This window comes from Manis pentadactyla, chromosome 9, assembly GCF_030020395.1.
Source record: "Manis pentadactyla isolate mManPen7 chromosome 9, mManPen7.hap1, whole genome shotgun sequence".
Taxonomy (NCBI): domain Eukaryota; kingdom Metazoa; phylum Chordata; class Mammalia; order Pholidota; family Manidae; genus Manis; species Manis pentadactyla.
In genome coordinates, this window is record NC_080027.1 from 9,643,011 (window position 1) to 9,653,447 (window position 10,437).

At 57.5% G+C, this 10,437-nt stretch overlaps 1 long non-coding RNA gene across 2 annotated transcripts; it reads right to left on the reverse strand.

Annotated features, from left to right (window-relative positions):
- Positions 1–993: 993 nt before the first annotated feature.
- On the reverse strand, positions 994–8,661 carry LOC130684781 (uncharacterized). 2 transcript variants are annotated; one of them, XR_008999109.1, is made up of 4 exons: positions 7,652–8,661; positions 6,509–6,582; positions 2,598–2,971; positions 994–2,567 (listed from the first exon to the last, which is right to left on the reverse strand). It is a non-coding gene; the product is annotated as an uncharacterized LOC130684781 (long non-coding RNA). The 2 variants fall into 2 exon arrangements; XR_008999108.1 differs by lacking the exons at positions 6,509–6,582; positions 7,652–8,661 and adding an exon at positions 4,123–4,270 and having other exon boundaries at positions 995–2,567.
- Between the last annotated feature and the right edge of the window lie 1,776 nt (positions 8,662–10,437).

Below are 10,437 nucleotides of genomic sequence, written 5' to 3' on the forward strand. Positions count from 1 at the left end.
ATATCTATTCAAGAAAGTGAAATTGTAGTTTCACACCTTCCCTCAAAGGGAGTTCCAGCACCAGATGTCTCTACTGGTGGAGTCCACCAAACATTTAAAGATACAGTAAGAAAAGAAAGCTACAGACTGTGAACATGAATACAAAACTTCTTAACAGAAGTTTAGCAAACCAAATCCCAAACTACATAAAAACAACAGTACACCATGACCAAGTGGGGTTTGCCCCAGGAATGCCAGGCTGTTTTAGCATTGGAAAAATCAATGAATTTAACTCATCATATTAACAGACTAAAAAAGAAAAAGCACATATGATCATCTCCAAAAGTGCAGAAAAACCATTTTGTAAAATCCAACTTTCCTGATGAAAAGCATGTACGGAAAAATTCTTGGTGGAGACAGACCAAATTCTCCTGTAATCAGGAATAAGGCAAGGATGTTGCTCTCACCACTTGGGTTCAGTGAGGTACTGGAGGTTTTAGTCAGTACAATGAGGGAAAGGGAGCAAAGATGGCTTTGTTTGGGGAAGACATGACCATCTTTGCAGCAAGCCTACAAAATCCATGAAGGAGTTACTGAGCAGAGCAGGGCTGGAGGAAAGGTCAGAACACAAAAGTCACTTGTATTTCCTACACTAGTAATAAACATGTGACAACTGAATTGTGAAAAATACCATTTACAACAGAACAAAAAAATAAGAAATATTCAGAGACACATTTGACAAATGATGTCCAAGACTTATATTCTGAGAGCTATAAAATATTACCAAGAGAAAGTAAAAGGCTGAGGAAATGGAGAGATATACCATCTTCATAAATAGGGAACAAAAGAAAATCAGTACTTTAAGATGTCGATTCTTCACAAATTGATCGATATATTCACCTCCATCTGAATCAAAACCCAAGGAAAATTTGTGGAAATTAACAAGCTGATTGCAAAAATGCAAAGGGTCTAAGCTAACTAAAATAACATTAAAAAAGAAGAAGAATGTTGGATGACTTACCCTATCTGACCTCAGAACCCATAACAAAGCCTCAGTAAAAGCTGAGATCATGTGGGATCAGTGTAAAGATAGACAGACGGACAAGGGGATCAGTGCAGAGCCCAGAACTGGACCCACATACACGGACAACTGATTTTCAACTAAGTTGCCAAGGTGATTCAGTGGAGAAAGAATAACATTTTAAACCAAGGGTGCTGGAAGAATTGGATAGTTGTGAAAATCAACATCAATCGTTACCTCACATCATAAACAAAAGTTAATTCAAAATGGATGATAGACCTCATGTCAGAGGTTGAACTATAAAACTTCTAGGAGGAAACAGAGGTGAAAAACCTTACCCATCTGGACTTCAGCAAAGGTTTATTAAATACAACATTAGAAAGACAGAGTATTAAAAACAGTCCGTAAATGTGATTTCATAAAGTCCTGTTTTTTTGTTTCTGTTTTTATTTCTCTTTGAAAGACACTGTCAAAACAATGAACAGACAAATCAGACTGGGAGAAAATATTTGCAAAACATATATTTTCTGCAAAAACCAAAGGACGTATATCTGGAATATAGAAGGAACTCTTCCCACTCAATATGAAGACAAACAACCCAATAAAGGCATGGGGATAAAATCTGGATGGCTACTTTCACCAAGAAGAGACACAGGTAGGCAGTGCGTGTGGGAAAAGATGTCCAAATTCATAAATCATTTGGGAAATGCAAATTAAAACCACTGAGATAGCACAGAACAGCGATCAGAATGGCCTAAAAAATACCAAGTCCGGGGTGTCAGGGAAGGGCAGCGTGGAGCGACCGGGATCCTCACACCTGGAGAGGAGAGCTTTCCCAGGGCTTCGTGGTGCCATGGCGTGTCTTTAAGGGGTTCCTGCACCCCACAGGACCCCGCGATCCACGCCTGTCCAAGTGAGCGATGTAATTCCGGGGTGTTTCGGGAGGAAGCTGTGGCAGGAGGGCCCGAGGCCACGGGCCTGGGGCAGATCAGAGGGTGCAGGCAGGCTGACCACAGGGGCCGCCTTTGAAGGTGGAAGCAGGCCAGGAGCCAAGAGTGTGGGAAAAGCCGGCGTGGGGTTTCCCGTACAGCCCCTGAGGGGCGCTGTCCTGCCTCACCTGGAACCTGGCCCGGGGAAACTGCGTCAGACTTCTGAGCTCCAGAACGCAAAGGGATGTGTTCCTGCTGTTCTGGGGCACCGAGTATGCGGTGCTTGGCTACAGCGGCCCTAGGCAAGGAGCACCCTGGTAGAGACAGGAGCGCCAGTCCTGCCAACATGCTGAGCCCGCCAGGCCGGATGAGGAGCACGCGCCGACTCCATCTCTATAAATTCTCCCCAGTGCCCGACAGCACCCCAGTGGGTGCCCGGGGACCAGCACGAGGGGAGGAGTGGTGACAGAGGGTCACAGAGGAGCCCCTCAGCGAGGGCAAGGGGCAGGGGCTGCCGGGGGGCCACAGGGGTGGAGTGCCAGGGGGAGTACTGGGGCAGGACCCCCTAGAACTTGGTCCTATTTCCAAGTGCAGGGCACATCGTGGAGAGTTTCCAAAGTTGAGGACCCCACTTGGCGCTGCAGCCACACACACACACACACACACACACACACACACACACACACACGCCCCCAGGCCTCCCTTGCTCTCTGCTCAGAGTCCCCAGCCAGAGTCCCACAACAACCAGTGCTGCCTGGGGAGTGGGCTGTTCAGGCCACAGCCCCACCCATGGGATGGAACGTGCTGCGTCTGGGCTCCCATATGCCATCTGCACCCAGGGAGAGGAAGCCCCTCGGGCGGCCTGTCCTGGACACCCCTGCCGTGGTCTCAGCAGGCAGAAGGCCGGGCAGAGCAGGGCCCGGCAGGGACGCAGCGGCCAGTGCAGGAGAAGCTGTGGGTGTCAGGCTGGGCAGCAGGCCGGATAGGCTGGGGCACTTTGGAAGGACCTTGCAGAGCCTCTGTCCAGCTGAGAGGGCCGGGCCTGTGCAGGAAGGGAGGGTAGCCGTGGTCAAGAAGAGGGGCTGCCTTCCCAGGACGGGGCCCCGGGAGCCTGACGGTGCAGACCAGAGCCCGGAGGCCAAGGCCAGCCTCACATGACAACCCCGACACGGGGCAGGAAAGCGAAGGAAGCTGCTGACGGCAGGAAGGACCTCCCGTCACGTGCTCCGAGGTCAGCAGGCCTGGGGCCCAGCTGCGGTCGCTCAGTGCAAGTCCTGGGGGAGGGGTGGCCTGTACATCTGCCCTAGGGCACAGCTCCCGAGGACCCTGCAGTCACTCGGTGGTCTCTCTGCCTGTCTGTCTCCTGCAGGGCCCTCCCTGGGGACACCCACCCCCACGTCAGGAGCTGCCACCCCTCAGGGCGTCCCTCATGTCCTTCCAGGGGCACGCCTCTGCCAGTGCCCTCTCTGCCCCCTTCCCAGCCCTGCTCCCCGGGTCCCTTTCTCCCTCTCCTTCCTGTCTCTGCTGAACCATTCAGAGCTGCTCCTGGCAAGGTCCCCCGGGCCTCTGGGGCGCCCCCCAGCACCCACCGTCCTCTGCTCACTTCTGGGCCTCCTCAGTCTCCACCCTGTGTCTTTGCCTGGACACTTGTCCCCCATGGTCGGGGGGGCTGCTTCCTCCCTGTGCCCCCCGTGCACTGCCCCCTGTCCCTCTCCTGAGAGTTCCTAAGGCCACTGTCCCCTCCTGCCTTACTACACTTATCACTTCCACTCCCCGTGGCCCCCAGGCCTGTCCACTCCCAGAGGACAGGAGCCCTTGTCTGCTCTGCTCACCAGTGTTGAAAGCTAGCGCTTGGCCCCTCAGGGTGCCACACAAATGCCCCCATCATCCCGTGGGGGCAGGGCACGTGCTCTGCCTCTGCCTGGGGACAGTGGAGACTTTGGGGCCCCAGGTGCACCAGGCCTTCTGGGGAGCACTCCTGAGGGGAGGCCCCCAGGACCCAGCCCACATGGAGGGGGAGCCCGGGGGAGGCTTGCATCACTGCTCTCCGCGGGGAGCACCCCAGTGGGGCAGGACCCTGGAAACTCAGCGCAGTGAGCAGCAGGCCTGGCCATGGCTGGGGGGCTGGGGTCTGCCTCCCAGCAGCAGCCCCCCACATCCGGCTTGCTGGCTAACCCTACACAGGGCCCTCACCTGGGCTCCTCACGACCTCTGCCTGCTGCCCAGAGACTGCAAACGAGTTCCCAGTCCCGTGCATCCTCAGGGCTAACGGAGCCCAGAGGAACTGCATGCAGAAATCAGCTGGTGCCAGTGCTGGGGCCCCAGCTCCTCCAGAAGAGCCCTGTCCGGGGAAGGCCAGCCTCCCTGCCTCAGGGTCACCAGGAGCTCCCCCAGGCCCCCACACTTCTCCCTCCCTCTGTGGGTCCTCTCAGGCTGTCCCTTCACCAAAGCCCTCAGCTTCCTGCTGTGATGGCCCAGCAGCCCAGAGGGGACAGTGAGGGCTTCTGCAGGGACCACGGCCAGGTGGCCCCGAGGTGTGCCCCTGGGACGTGCAGATTATTTTGAGCTGAAAACCAAGCCCAAAAGACTCTGAAAGACATGCTGACCTCCCACCCCACGTGCATAGAAAGAATTTAGGTGGAGGGCTGCCCGGGAGGAGAGCTGGCACCCTGGGTAGCTGCCCTGCAATGTGGCCTAGGGGTGGCAGGCAGGGAGGGGTGCGGCTAGGGCGGCTGCATTTCCTCTCTGTGCCCCCACCCCATTGATTCCGCTCAGCCCAGTAAACATTTGTTTACCAAACATTTACTCTCTTCATATTCCTGTGAATAGCTTCGCTTTTCCTCTGAAGTCTCAGGCCCCTACCCCCTCCTCCTTGACATATATGCCTATTGCCCCCAACTGTTTTTGGAACCCATGTCTGTGGCTTCCCCATACAAATGTAATTAAACATCGTGTTTTTGTCTCCTGTTAGACTGTCTCTTGTCAATTCGATTCCCAGACCAGCTAGAAGAACCTCAAGGGTTGGGGGGAATTTCTTCCCCCCCAACAGTCACACTGCACGCCTGCTCTGTGCTGCCCTCATGCAGAGATTCTGCATCAGATCCCATCACAGACAAGAGACTCAGGCTCATAAAGGCTGAGTAACTGGCAGATGTCTGGGGCGGGGGCACACCAGGGCTGTCTAGCAGAGCTTCCTGGTAGCAGTGAATCAGGGAAGAGCAGGGGACAACCCAGGTCAGTCACAGGGTGGGGGGCTGCACCCACAGCTCCCGCTGCCCTCTGGGGCCCTCTAGGATTGAGAGTGGAAGCCTCAGGACCTGCTTCCAGGGGGGGCCAAGGCCCATGCTCCCTGCCACTCAGCTCCTGGGGTCTCCCCAAGGCGGCCCAGCCAGCCCCAGTGGGGAGGCCCAAGGAGCCAGATCTCAGAAGAATCTGGGCATTGTTCACAGGGCACAGGGACCACCTGCCCTGACCACTCTCCCTGCCCTTCTGAGTCACTGTTCCAAAGAGACGGGGCAATGCAGTCCCAGGCCCATTTGTCCAGCTGCCTGGAAGGGGCTGGGTGCCCCAGAGGAGCTGCATCCCCCAAGGTAGGTGGGCCCTGACCCCAGCCTCAGCCCAGACCAGGAGCAGCAGGAGAGGCCTTCTGGTCCTGGGAGGGGTAGGTGACAGCCTCAGGGAGAGATAAGGTCTATTCTGGGAACAGAGCAGGTTCTCCTGGGAGAGGAGGTGGCTGGGACCCACCTGACCTGAGCACCCCCCACTGTGAGGTCGCCCTGGGGCCACTGGGGCCCTGCCCACAGAAGAACAACAATGTGGGCTCCCCTTCCCTTTGCTTTCTGGGTGGACTTGTGCCAGGCAGCTGCATCTGGGGAGGTCTCTCCCTGCACACAAGGTGAAACCTCCACCTGGATAGGGAGGGTTCCTGACTATGAATGAGAAAGAATTCTCGAGAATTCATTAGAGCGAGAGTAGAAATGAAAGACCGAGCTGCTTTGCAGGGCCGCCGAGCACAGGAAAGTGCAGAGGGAGGGAGCAGAAAGCTCGCTGAACAACTACTAGGCATAGGGCACTCTCCCTTGCCAACTCCTGAAGCCAGGGTCACTGGGTGTCTGTGTCCGCTTGGGTCCGCTTGGCATGGGGACTAAGCCCCTACCACCCCAGGATTTGGGGGAGCCACGGAGCATGGAATGGAGATTATGTTCTGAGAACTTCCCAAAGAAAGGATATTTTCAGGCAGGCTAAGAGCAGATCACACAGCAGCAGTTCTGTCCCAGTCACCAAGGCGATGGAAACATGCAGGCCCAAATTTGAGCTCTTAGCAGCCCCTTCCTACCTATCAGGAGTAAAGCAGAGACAGAGTGAAGGCTTGGAGATAGAAGGAAATAGCCAAGAAGTTTACGCTGGAAGACAGCAGAGACCAAATGCATTAAGTTGAGCAGTGAGAAAGGTGATTTAAAAGTATGCACTTAAAGAAAGGAAAGTGTGGGCGACCTCAGAGAGGAGGCGCACAGAAAGGCTGGGGATTCTATCTTTTAAGGATTATCAGGAATGTGACAAAGGGCCAGTGGGTACAGACCTGTAAAGTGGTCTCAAGATGCTATTTCTGGTGAGATACTTATATCTCTTCTATTATCAGTCCTCCAGGTAATTCTGCAAAATTAACACAAGAAACAGGTCGGTTTGTCTCCAGGATAGCAGCTTCTTTCTGTGAACCCATCAGTCAAGAACGCCTGCCCTCCCCCCAAAGTGGGTTGAATTATTGTCTGTTGATGAAAGAGTATGTTAGGAATCTTACCTCCTTACTTCCTGGTTTTTAAAATGGAAACTTAGCCTTAAGATGGAATCTCTCCCGTTCTTACTTCACTTGTTTTTATCAGCTTTTTGGAAAACTAATCACGATGCTTGTCCTGTCTTTGTCCTATCTCAGACTGAGGCAAAATGGCCTGGGGTCCCTTCTTGGGGGGAAGTCCGAATACCCCAGGGACAGCCAGCTCAGTGTGGCTGAGGAGGGTGGTCAGCTGTGTCCAGCTCCTGGGGGGTGGTCAGTAGCCACCTCTGGGGGTGGAGGTGAAAGCAGGTGCTGGGCAGTGACCCTCTGCTCCTCGGGCCTGCAGCTCCTAAGACACAAGTCACGCTTGTTCTGTGGGACATTTGGAGGGTCCACAAGTTCTTAGGAGAAGCCACAGACACTGCTCAGCTTTTCCTGACATGCAGGAAGCCAGCCTTGGAAACAAGCAATCTGGCCCATCAGGCCCAGCGCCCCGGGCCCCACCTGCCCATGCTAGAGCCCTAGCCCCCCCTGCTCAGCCTTCCTCAGGGCATCTGTGCCCCACCCTGGACTCCATCAGGGGCCACTGACATGCTGGGCACTCCAGGATTCAGGCCCCTGGCCCTCTCTCCTTACCCTGCCTGCCTGCCCTGGCTCTCACGCTCAAGGCCCTGAAGCCCCTGGCCAGCAGACACCCCTGTCCCTCCCTGGCCTTGCTCTGGCCTCACTATTGTGCCCACTGCCCCACGGTGCCCGGCCTGTCTCCCCAAGAGTGGGCTGGGGGCGGCGCTGCCTCCCGGGGCCTCCCCACAGATGGCCGGGTGCACGGCTGCGTGGGGCATGCAGCCTGGCTGGCCTCTCCTGCGTCCCAGCCCCACGGCCTTCTCCCCGCCCTGGAGCTCTCCACCCTGGTCCCATCCCAGGGTCCCTACCTTCCCAAGGCTCTCCTACCTTCCCAAGGCTGCCTTCACTCCAGGGCTGCTCCCATTCGCCAGTCAGCAGGGTCGTGGAGACCCCCCACCTCCCCACTCTACAGCAGCGGCTCAGCTGACCCCTCTGGACCTGCAGGATGGTCACCAGCTCATTTACTGGCGCACGCCTCGGTTTGGGTGTAGCTGCCCCAAGAACGCAGGCCTGTGCCTATCTTGTTCATCCCCACTGCGCAGTGGCCGGCTGGCACGGGTGGTGCCATGGGTTTCCTGAATGAGGAGGGGGTCCCGACCCAGCTTGGGGAAGAGAGTCAGCGTGCAGTGACTCCAGGCGCCAAGGCCACGTGGCTGCCAGCCCCCTGCCCCAGGCTCCCCGGGGCAGCCATGACAGCTCAGGCCCAGGGCCCTGGCTCAGGGCTTAACCTTTGGGGCTGGCACGCCTACTGCAGAAGGCTTGTGAGCCACTGGGACCCTGGTCTCCTTTTCACCAGCACCTGGACTAGACCCTACAGTGCTGCTGTGTTCTCAAAGCTTCTGGGCCTTGTCCCCACTCAGAATCTGGATTCGGAGCCCAGCATGATCAGCAGTGTGTGTGTGTGTGTGTGTTGAGGTGGGAGTGGCTTTAAATGTCATGTGTGTCCCACCCTTCCAGACTAGACTACAGCTCCTCTGTCACACTGGGCTCACCCAGGTGCCCCAGATGCCGTCCACGCATCCATCCCCACCCCAGCTTGCTGTGGTGCAGAAACAGGCCCGATGTGAGCACAGAACCAGGGGACACTGGCTGCTGCACACGGAGAAGCCAAGGCCCCCGGCGGGGGCACACAGCCCTCCTGGGCCCTGCAGGTCGGACGATGGTGCAGGGGCAGAGGCCAGGTGGGAGGCCCCGATTGACCCCGTCCTGGGGTTGGGGTCATGGAGCTTAGTGGGTGGTTGACTCTGGTGCAAGAGCATAAGGACACGAAGCACCTTTAGCCAGGTCAGGTCCCTGTCCCTCAGGGCACCTGGGACCCCAAGCCCAGGACCAGGAGTGAATCTGGAACAGCTGGTCCCTGGATACCCCCTCCCCCTGCTCCCCCTCCTTCCACCTGCGCCTCTCCCCCTGCTCCATCCCCTGCACCCCCTCCCCTGCCCTAACTCACATCTCCCACCCATCCCCCACCCTCTGGCCAACAGCAGCTGACCTGAAGCTAATGCCCTCACAAGACCGCCTCCGCAGGCCTTGCCGAACTAATACCCAGATCCTGGGGCTGGGGCCTCAGGGTGCTGCACACCCACCTTCCTCTTAAGGGCCAGGGCGGTGGGGCTTGAGCGCCTGACAGCCAGAGACGCAGGCCCAGGGGAAGGCAGGGAGGGAGGAAGGTGGGGGTGAGGGGCAGGCATGACTCAGCATCTCTGCTGCTCCCCACCCGCGTCCTGGGAGGATCTGGTGGGGAGCCACCTCCTGCCCTGGACCCAGGTGGCCCACTGGAAGTCTGCCCTCTGGCCGGAGCCCCTCAGCCCTGGGGCTGCACACAGGGCCTGCACACCCTTCCTTTCCCTCACCACACCAGGAAGCCACTGTCCAGAGCTCTAGTGGAAGGGGGTGGCCACAACAGTTTCCTCTGCAGTTTTGCACTGTGACCCCTGGGGGGGTCTTAGAGCCTCCAGGTGAGACCCCAGGCCAGGGGCAGGGGGACAAGGCAGAGAAGAGACCACCTGCTGGTTAGGAGCGCCCCCCCAATCCTCCTCCCCCTTTAACTGAGGGGAAGGAGGGAGGGAGGGAAGCCAGCCCAGCCCTGCAGGTCACAGGACTCCAGGTCCTGTCCTGGGGTTGGGGTCGAGGGAGCTTGGTGGGTGGCTGGCTCTGGTGCAAGAGCGTAAGGCCACGAAGCACCTCTAGCTTTAGTGCCCGGTCTGTCTATGCTCAAGGCGGGCAGCCCCCCAGTGTGCGAACTTGCCACAAATTATCATCCCTCTACGGTCCTGGGGACACAGCTCCTCTGGGCTTCGGGAGCTTCCTCCCCGGGGCTGCTGTCCGCGGAGTGAGTGCACGTTCGGTGCATTTCTGCTGGATGCCGCCTGGCTGTGGGGCCGCTGGCCCGGGGAGGCTCAGGCCCAGCCTTAGCGGACAGGGCCACACGGCTTTCCACGGTGTCTGTGCCAGGTCCCCGTCCCACCGGCTGGCACAGTCCGACTGCCCCCCACTCCCGACGACTGGCGTTTTCCGGTGCTTCCCATGCAGCAGCTCTGGCAGGCGGGTAGGACGTGGACCAGGTTCGAATCGCCATTTTCCTGACGAGCACCTTTCACACGTTTGTGGGGCACCCGGGGCTCCTGCCCTGCGCAGAGGGGCTGTGAGTTGCATGCATGTTCGTTTCTGCCTGGCTGTCCTCTTGGACTGGCTCGTAGCTCTTTTACATCCCGGAGCCGCGCTGCCGGTCAGATCCATGTGATGAAAACACATTTCCTCCCTGGGGCGGGCCTTGTCCACGCTCTCAGTGTGGTGTATTTTGAAGAACTGAAGCTGTGAATCTTAGCGTAGCTAATTTATCATTCTCCCCCTGTAAGACATTGGTCCTGTAGCCACCATGACAGCACCACACAGAGTAGTTCCCTGCCCTACAAATCCTCTGTGACCCACCTGTTCACCCCCCTCCCCCGAGCCCCTGGCCACCACTGACCCCCCACGGCCCACAGTGTCGCCTTTTCCAGAGTGTCACGGAGGGGCTCACAGCGCGTGGCCTTCCCAGGTCGGCTTCTCCCCCGTGGTCCTGTGCGTGGGAGGGCCCTCGTGTGTTCTCCTGGCCTGATGGCGCGTCTCTCTTT